Genomic DNA, 10,747 nt, shown 5'->3' with positions numbered 1-10,747 from the left:
TAATTCTTTCTCTTCCATTTATAGAATATGCCTCCAAAGAGGACTAAGAAAAGAGAAACAAGAGACCAGTCAGAACCCCATCCCGTTCAGGCAGATCCCCTGGACGAGCACGTCTCTCATGCAGAATTCAGGGTTGCATTCACTACTCTAGCCAATTCAGTCGCAACTTAGAATAAATGGCTAGCTACTATTCTGGCCAACCTAGTGGCCAATACTACTACAGCCAGGATTCGTGACTTCAGCCAAATGAATTCTCACTTATTCTCAGGTTCTAAGTCTGAAGAAGATCCACAAGAGTTCCTCGATTAGGTTCAGAAAGTCATAAATATCATGGGAGTGACTTTCAATGAGAGTGTTAAGTTAGCCATCTATCAGCTATAAGATATAACCCATACATGGTTTAAGCAGTGGAAGGTAGACATGGGTGCAGATGCAGAGCCCATAGAATAGGAAGAGTTTGCTATGAATTTTTTTAAATAGAATATTTCCCTTAGAGCTGAAAGAATCTAAGGTGTTAGAGTTCATCAATATCAGGTAAGGAAGTATGAGGGTGAAAAAGTATTCCCTAAAATTTAATCAGTTAGTTAGGTATGCTCCCGATGTAGTAGCAGACAATAGATCCATAATGAGCAAGTTTGTGTCTGGGGTATCTGGTAGAGTAGTTAAAGAGTGCAGGACTGCGCTGTTGATTAGGGAGATGGAAATATCTAGGCTTATGATCCATGGTCAATAGATTGAGGAATAGAAACTTAAGAAGAAGAAGAGAGAAAATAAGCTAGCCAGATCGGGTAGCTTTAGTTTTGCCCAGCCAAGGTCAGAGGGTGGTAATTGTTCTTGGTTTAGTTAGAAGTTTTCATCCCTAGTTCCATCTTACGCTATTACTCTAGTACCAAGGTTCAAGAATGACAGTCATGATGGGGCGCCAGGATCCAAAACCTAAAGTAGTGTAAGCGGTGTTCATACTAATCCGCTTTGTGAAGAATGGGGTAAGAATCATAAGGGTATGTGTAGAGTCGACAGTAATGTGTATTTTGGATGTAGAGATTCAGGTCACAAAGTTTGAGACTATCCTAAGGATGGTCTATGAAGTCAGCACAGTCGTCCTTCAGCTCAGTCTGGTCGCCCGAGTCAGCTGGGTACCACTTCCAGCGCCGCCAGTGGGCAACGACCAAATAGGCTTTATGCACTTCAATCCAGGATAGATTGGGAAAAATCCCCTGATGTAGTCACTAGTATGTTATAGACCTCCCATTTACCTATTTAGGTCTCATCAGATCCAGGAGCTTCTCTGTCTTTTGTAACTCTTTACATAACAGTTAAATTTAATGTCAGATCAAATACTAAAAAAAAATTCTCAGTATCCATCCCAGTGGGTCAGTCTATCATAGCCCGGTGGGTATACAAGAACTGTCTGGTTATGATATCTCAGGAAGTCAGGCTTTCAGATTTTAGTAGTAATATTAGTATATGTAGAAAAGTAATGAGTGGGAATGATGACCAACCAGTCATTACCTCAGTTCAAAGTTTTGTACTTCAGTCATCATGATACCTAGGCATGCTTTACATCTCAGCTCTATAAACACAACTTATATTCACTCACTTTCCATAGAATCATGTACATTTCTATTTCTTAGTACGTGGAGTTCCAGTTCACTCAGTAGTATGAATCATGTTCCATGAACACGGAATCTCCAAAATCAGGTCATGCAGCTCAAGAATTCTGCACTCATGCCTTACAGTGTGTTCAATCCCAGCTACCTTTTAAATCGTAGTCTCAGTCACAGTCTTAGTTATAGTATCAGTCTCAGTCTAGTAATCAGATTAGCAACTTAATTTAGTCTCAGGTATGCTTGCCCATAGCATACAGTTACCAGTTACTCAGTTATTAGTATTTCAGTACCTCAGTTTACAGACTATTTCAGAATCATTTTATACACTTGGTCTTGCATTCTCAAATAATACAATTTTTCATGCATTCATTCTTAGTTATCTCATGTTAATCAGTATGTACCTTCCTCACATGTATAATACTCTATAGTTTTAGTCTAGTTATTTAGACTAAGTACAGTTCAGTCTTGCAGACCCAGTATTTAGCTATCATTCATTCAGCTAATCAGATAAGTTAGTATGCTTATGCATTTATGCACAGTGCCCTTGCAAATATTTTTCAGTAGTCCCAAGTGAAGTGTCGTACTAAGGTAGAGAGTATAGTTGACAGAGTATTTAAGGGATATCTCTAAACTTAAAAAAAATTATAGTTGCAGTGCATAAGTCTTAGTCAATCAATCTTAGATGATGATTCGTAGGCCTCGCCTCATATTAAAGAATTCTAACCACGTTGTGATGCCTTATTCAAACAATGCCAAGATTTTTTTTCTCCCTAAATTGCTGGAAACTTAATAAAGAGAGTGTCAGAGAAAAGCTTTAGTTGAGAATAAGTTTTCAGTATGAGTTAGTCCGTAAAGCCAGTAATTCAGTTTAGTAGTTATCCAGACAAATTCGTGTGGTGTGGTTTTTCATCCTTGCATCTAGTCGCACTATCTGAAGTGTCATGAATGTAACTATTCTAAGATGGACCAACCAGGTAGTTGCGTGTTTAGCTCAATTCATGTATCATGTCTAAATTTCAGGCCTCAGATATTCAATCATTATTCAGTTCGTAGGTGCCTTGTGCATCGCCCCAGTTTTCCTCAGTATCTCAGCTAAGTTAGTATTCTTCAGGGGACATAATGTCCTAAGGGGGAGATGCACTATAACCCCGAGCTTTCATGTCCAAAACCTCCCAGTTCTCTTCATCTAACGAATCTAATTTGGAGTAGTGGGTACTCATAAGTTGAACCTCAAGATCCAATCTCAGCCGTAAGCGACGTATTCAAGGGGCTTAGTTCAGTTCACGATATTCAGTTCATGTATCATGTTCCAGTCTCAGTCCTGTTCTCTTGTTCTCGATCATGCATACTCCAAAATTATCTTGGGTTCATCAGTATTTTTCCATTTAAGTAATAGTTTTTTCTTGAACTTACTCAGTTCCATGTTCAGATTACCTTTACAAATATGGTACTAGTTACCATTGCATATTCAGTTATGTGTTCATGAGTCAGTTCAGTCATGTACCCATTCATAAGATATGCATGTTCAATATATATATGAGAAAATTAGCTTATCAGTATTCCCAGTTATGCATTCATGAATTATGTTTAGCTATGTACTCATGCATCAGATATGCATGCTCAGTATGAAATCTACTATATCAATAATCTCAGTCATGAAATCATGTTTCAGTTGTGCATTTCTAGTGTCTAAATTCAGTTTACCAGTATTCCCAGCTTAGTCAGTCTCATTCGAGGATGAATGTTCTCAAGGGGGAGATATTGTAAGACCCCGCAAAATTTCTAGCTTAATTCAATCTTTTAAGCTTGTTAAGGGGTCCCAGACTTAGAATATGTTAACTAAGTATTCAGACTTAGTACTATTTTAGCCTTCAAAAGTTGGCAATATTATTTTGAGACCTTTACGTCCATTAAATATTGATATTTGAGTTAATTCATGATCAGCAAGGTCAATAGATGTTCCCAGACAATTCTTGAAATCATTGGACCTCTTTTAGACCATGTTTGAGTGCCCAAACTAGTGGGTCGATGCGATCTCTATGTGTTGCGTCGACTATCGCATTGATAGATAGTTTTTCCCTTAGTTTCAGTACAATTCTAATGAACTGATGTGGACTCAACGTGGCGCGTTGGCCATCGCATCGATGCCAATGACGCAGAGCATTGATATGCACGTTGATAACACGGTTTTTTAGTCATTAAAAGCCGTGTATTTCAGGGTAATTAGTTCTTTTCCCCATGTCCTTCAGCCCCCATAACACGAAATTAAACCCTTTGAAGAGCAATTATACTTATTCATTATGAAAATTTCTCAAGAATAAAACCCTAGGTGTTCAAATTTAAAATCAATAACTCAAGAACTCACCATCAATCTCTCAGAATTCAGGCGCTAAGGTATGTGAAGTATTTATCCGAGGGTCCCTTCCACCCTTGGAGTCCAAGAAACCTTTTTAAACTTCTAGTATGATTGATGTCATGATTTACTTGATTGGAATTAAAGTGTATTCATGACTATTGTTGTAATTGGATTTCTTTCCCATGAATTAACATAGATTTTTATGTGGAATCGATTATTATGTGTATAGTATCATGTCAATCCGTTTTAAAGCTCTTGAATTGTGAAATTGCTAATGGAAAGTGTGTTGCTCACATGTTGTTTAATGTTATATGCATAGATTATGCCTTCTAAGTGTTTGATGAATTATCCATGTGAGTTAAATAGTGGAATATTATCATGTTAGTATGTATACAAGCCCATGCCATGCAAGTGTTTGATAAAATGTCCCTATAGATGCTTTAGGAATAGAATGTGCATTTTTATGCTAAGCAAGATCATGTGATGCTTTATTTTCATGCTATCGAGTCCTGGGGGTATTTAATAACTAACAATTTTGCTGTTTACTTAGAGCTAGTATCAGTTACAAAGTAATCTTAGTAGTGACTCAATCAGTAGAACTCAGCCAGTTGCAGAAACTTAGGAACTCTCAGTAGTGTTCGTAATTTAGTCACAGTACTCAATTTAGACATCAGTAGCACTCTCTGCTCAGTCAGTTAACATTATTCAGTAGTATTCTATCAGTCCACAGAACTCAGTGAACTCAGTTCAGTTTAGTCAAACAGTAATATCAGTAACAATTCAGTCCAGCCTAGTACAGACTATAAATCAGTTCAGTGTACATTCAGTTGGGAGTAGAATTCATCACCAAACAAACCCAGAGATGGGGGCATTCCTATCAATAGAGGGTTTGACCTTAGTAGCAACCCCTGCATTACAGAACTACGTAGCCAGCGTAGGTCAATATATCTTCCTGCCAGATACTATGAGGGTTGATACATCTTATTTGAGTTTTCCTACCAGCAAGGGTTGATGGAAGAGCTTCCTATTAGAGAGGGTTAACTCACAGCTTGTCTCTACCTATGGTGCGGTATTGAAACCCTTCGAACTGGAATTACAGGTTGGACTGTAATCAATTTAGAGAGGGGTATGCTAGTTAGATAATTACCTCCCACAGTCTTAGTTTCAGTCTCAGTCTCAGAATAAAACTCAGTTCAGTTCTATAGATTCAGGACTATCAGATATAGTCACTCAGCTCAGTACGGAACTCAGTATAGTTCGACAGAATTAGTACTTTCAGATACAGTTGTTCAATTATCAGTAATTTAGTATCAACATACTTAGATAACAGTTAATTAGTATTTAGTATTATCACGATCTCAGTTATAGTATACATATTCGTGCATGTACTCTTACTCAGTCATACTCATGTTATTCAGTTATTATTGTTCATGTATATGAACCCATGTATTTTTGCATACCTCACGGAGCACACCAGTACTTTTAAAGTACTGACGCATGTTTTTCTCTTGTGATATGATGTCTTATATCATAGATTTAGATGTACGGTCTCCAAAGCACCCTTAGCAGTTTAGTTTCTCAGTAGACAGAGTAGTGGTGAGTCATCATTATTTAAGGACATAATTGTTTTCTGCATTCCAGTTTATTTTTTGTAGTCGAAGTTAGTTGGGAGCTTTTCCCATCAACTCCACAATTCAGACAGTTAGAGGCTTTTCAGACTAGAGTATTTTCAGTTTGTTGTTCAATTTTCTTTCAGTATTGATTTTTAGTTTTGGGTATTGTGATACCATATTCAGAATTATTCAATATTATTCAGTACTAAACCTTATGGAAAGTTTCTACTTATTTCCATATAATTATAGTATTATTACTCAATTATTGTAGCAGGTACCAGTTATGGGTTAGCTTGTGGTCCTTCGGGATTATGAGCACCATGTGGCATCTGGGGTACAGACTTAGGGCGTTACATCTTTTTGAGAGGAATTTTCTGTAAACATAAGGAAGATTAGAATTAGACAGAGAGTTTAACTTAAGCTAGTGCTCACTCGTATAATATGAACACTGAAAGAAGGAAACTTTTCCTAAGAACTCCTTATTGCCTCTTGTCCATAAGTATGGCGTGATATACATTCATGCACAAGACTCTACTTGATGCTGCTTTCAGATTCCCTAGGACTCTTTAGAACCTTAGGCTCTAATACCAAGTTTGTAATGCCCCGAAGGACACACGACCACAAGCTTTCAGATTCCTTAGGACACACTTGCCATAAGGTTCAGTACTGAATAATACTGAATAATGCTGAATATGGTATCACAATACCTAAAACCAAAAATAATACTGAAAGAAAACTGAACAACGGACTAAAAATACTCTAGTCTGAAAAAGCCTCTAACTGTCAGAATATGGAGTTGATGGGATAAGTCCCCAACTAACCCCGACGACTGAACATACTAAATCTGCCGAAATATTGAAATAAAATAATGCCCTCGATGGATGAGGACTCACTACTGAATCGGTAGTTGATATACTAAGATGCTTAGTATGGTCAGGATCTTGATCATCCAAACCTATGATATGAGACATCATAGCGCAAAAGAGAGAGTATGCGTCAGTACGTGGAATGCACTAGTATTCTAAGTGAGGTAAGGTTGATATACATGGATTCATATGCATGAGCTGATAAATGACTAAATGAACATCATGAAGTAACTGGATAAGAGTACATGTGAAAAACTATAAATACTGAACATACTAAACATACAATACTGTGCATCTAGATATACATCATATTTGAGATTATACTGAAACTGAGTACTGAATTTTGATGGTCGAGTAACTATAACTGATAGCCAAGGTTCTGTAGAATTGTCTAATTTCTTCACTAAATACTAAGACTAAAACTGACACTGTGAGAGTGTTCATCTAACGAATATACCACAATATAAACTGAGTTGGGGTCCAACCTGTGACCCTAGTTGGAAGGGTGTTAGCACCTTGCCACAGGATACTAACAATGCTGAGTCAACCCTAATCTGGTAGAAAAACTTATGAAATATATATAATGGTATCAACCCTAGTCTCGAAGGAGTATAACTTACCCTACGTTGGCTACGTAGTTCTGTAATGCAGGTACTGCTACTAAGGGTTAAATTCTCGGCCGGCAGGAATACCCCTATCCCGGGGTTCGCTTGGTGCTTAATACTACTCCCAACTGAATCGACATTGAACTGACCTCTAGACTATACTAGGCTAGACTGAACTGGCACTGATTGTGTTAACTGACTGATCTGGACTGAGTTCGCTGAGTTCTATTACCTGACTGAGTACTACTATTCTTGAGCTATACTGGGACTATTCTATAACTATTGCAACTAAGTAAACAGCTAGATTTCGAGTAATAAATACCCCCAGAACTCGATAGCATAATAGATAAACTCATATCATAACTTTAATAATATAACAATAGGTTATCATGCATGATTTACTCATACGGACATTTTATCAAACACTTGCAAGGCATAGCTTAAGCATGGAAGTAGTTTAAACTTATAGCAGTAGCATGTAATACCCCAAAAAATCCAAACCTATATTAGAGCAATGTACCAAGCTCATGCATAGTACATCATGGTTATTTTATAGTACATCATGTAATACCCAGGACTACGTTGCCAGCGTAGGTACGAGATGTCACCCGTTAGATAAGACTGACATACTCAGGGGTCACCCGTTAGTATATTTATATGTATAGGACTGATCCCAGGAGCCACCCACTAGATTAGGACTAACTCCACAGCAGATGTCTTTACTGGTGGCGCGGTACTGACACCCTTCCAGTCAGGGCAGAGATTGGACCCCAGTCAGCTTAGCGTGGGGTATGCCGGTTAGATGAACACATCCCATAGTTTCAGTTATAGATTTAGGACTGTCAGATACAGTCAACTCAGTTCAGTAGTATGATTTAGTAGTGTTAGAGATAATCAATCCTTATCATTATAAATAAACTTCAAGATCATCCATTAGACAGTGCTGATCTCAACTATAGTTAAACAGTATCAGAATCATCAGATTTAAAGATCACGCACTAGATAGTACTGATCTCAGACTAAGTAGTCAATTTTTTTGAACTCATGTATCAGTCATATTAGTTATCAGAATAAATGATATCAGTATTCAGCTTCAGGACTATCAGACACAGTCAACCAGACCAGTTCTTTATAATTTGAACTATCAAAAATAGTCGTTCATCTATTCAGTATCTTACTATCAGTACACTCATGTTGTTAGTATTCAGACTCAGTAGTCAGCATTATCACGAGTTCAGTTATAGTTGTTTATGCATATATGTATTCTCAAGTTCATATTAGTTAGCATTGTTCATGCATATAGCCCTTTGCATTTTGCCTACCACATTCGTATACTCAATACATTCAGACGTACTGACGCATTTGTGCTATGGTGCTTTGTCTTATGTTACACCATAGGTTCAGAGGCATGAGCTCCAGATCCGCAGTAGCATTCAAGTATTTAGAGTTTGAAGTGAGTCCTTCTCATTCAAGGACGATATGATTATTGCTACATTTACTATTTAGTTGCTAGATGGAGTTAATTGGAGACGTGCTCCTTCAACTCCTTATTCAGTTCAGTTAGAGGCTTTTAGACTAGATGTCAGATTAGATATTCAGATCTCATTATTTTTAGTATGTATGACCTATTTTGGTATTGTTATACCTTTTTCAGATATTTTGTTATCAGACGTTTATCCAGTTCGAGCCTTATGGCCTCTCATGTTCATGTTTTCATATTTTATGATATATTATGCAGTATATAGGTACAAATATCAGTCATAGACTAGCTTGTAGTTCTTTGGGGTCATGAGCATCGTATAGCATTTCGGTTCAGAAAATTGAGTGTTACAAACTTGGTATCAAAGCTTAAGGTTTAATAGAGTCCTAGGAAGTATGAAAGACGTATCTAGTAGAGTCTTGTACATGTGTGTGTTGTGCACCATACCTATGTGCAGGAGGCTATGAGATGTATTAGGAATAGTTTCCCTTCTTTCAGTATTCATGTCGTGCCAGTGAGCAGTCAGATTTGTATAGCTTGTTTTCTCAGCCTTACATCTATTCATGTTATCCAAAATCTCAGAGAATGTAACTATTTCAAGGTAGAACCTCCTAGTAGTTTCAAGTTCAGTCCATCTCATGCATTAGTTTCAGACCCCCAAAGTTTAGTTATAATCTAGTTCGTAGATGCCCTGTGCATCACCCAGTATCTTCGTTAGGTAAACGTTTTTAGAGGGACATAGCATCCCAAGGGGGAGATACCCCACCTTCTCTTAACGCTCTCATGCCTTAGATCCTTCAATTTCTCCTTGCATAATGAATTCAGTCTAGAATAGAGGGTACTTATAAGTTGACCTTAAAGTTAGACCTCAGCTTTAAGTCAAGTATTCAGAGGTTTAGTTCAGTTCATGATGTTCAGTCGATATGTCATATAGTAGAATCAGTCATGTTCTCATGTTTCATTTCAATCTTAGTGGCTTTACCATTTCATGTTCAGTCGCATATTCGTGAGTCAGTTTAGTTATGTATTCACGCAATAGATATGCATGGTCAGCTTATCAGTACTTTCAGTCATGCATTCATATTTCATGTTAGTCATATAATCATGCATCAGATATGCATGGATTCAACTTATCAGTTAAGCATCAGATATGCATTCTCAGATTGAGAAACTCAGTTTTTCGGAACACTTAGTCCTAAATTCATAATTCAGCTACCCATGCATCAGATATGTATGTATACTCTGATATGCTCAATTTTCAGTCATATCAGCCATGAAATCATGATCATTCATTCATGCTATATATTCATGTAAGTTGTCTTTTCTCTCACTCAGCCAGTATTATTCGAGGACGAATATTCCCAAGGGGAGATATTATAATACCCCAAAAAATTAAATCCAATATTAGAGCCATGTACTAAGCTCATGCATAGTACATCATAGTTCTTTTATAGTTTTATGAGTAAGTTAGATGTATATTAATGCTTCAAATAACTCCCAGCTATCATACGAATGAAACATTCCTTACCCATTGAATTCTTGAGAAGGATATTGGTATAGTCAACTTCAAATGAGTAAATCTCTCATTATACTTGAAATTTGTGATATCAAGACCTATCAACAGATACATAATTGAATTAACTTTCTAATGATACTAATTTTTGCTAAATACGATATCGTAGCAAAGAGTTATGCCTATTTTACTCCAGCATATCAGGCTGGAAATAGTGTGACGACATTCGTGATAGCTTATCACAATTGTGACGCCCTATTATGAAGGTCGTCAGCCTTAGGTAGAAACCAGCTCCTAAGTAATGACATTCATGACAACTTATCATATTTGTGACGCCCTATCACGAAGGTTGCCAGCTATGATTTTTCAGCAACTGGGAAATTATTTCATAAGGGTATTTTGGTCTTTTCCTTAACCCTCCACGACTTATAACCCTAAAGAGGCATAATTTTTCCTACTCAAAAGCAAGATTCAAGCCTTTTTCGAAGATAATCAAGAATTAAGTTTCCCTATCCAAAAACTCTCCAGCAAATCATTAAGGTTTCCTTTCTAAGGTATGCCTGTGTTCATTCATGTACTCCTTTCGTCCATGAAGTTCAACAACCCTTTTCTAAAACTATATATTATGGTTTTCATGTTATGAATGAATTGTTGATCATGTTTATGTGTTGAAAGATGCCAGATAGAATCTTTATGTGTTATTA

The sequence above is a fragment of the Capsicum annuum genome, chromosome 8 (genome assembly GCF_002878395.1).
Source record: "Capsicum annuum cultivar UCD-10X-F1 chromosome 8, UCD10Xv1.1, whole genome shotgun sequence".
Lineage (NCBI taxonomy): Eukaryota > Viridiplantae > Streptophyta > Magnoliopsida > Solanales > Solanaceae > Capsicum > Capsicum annuum.
This window is presented reverse-complemented; position numbering follows the sequence as displayed.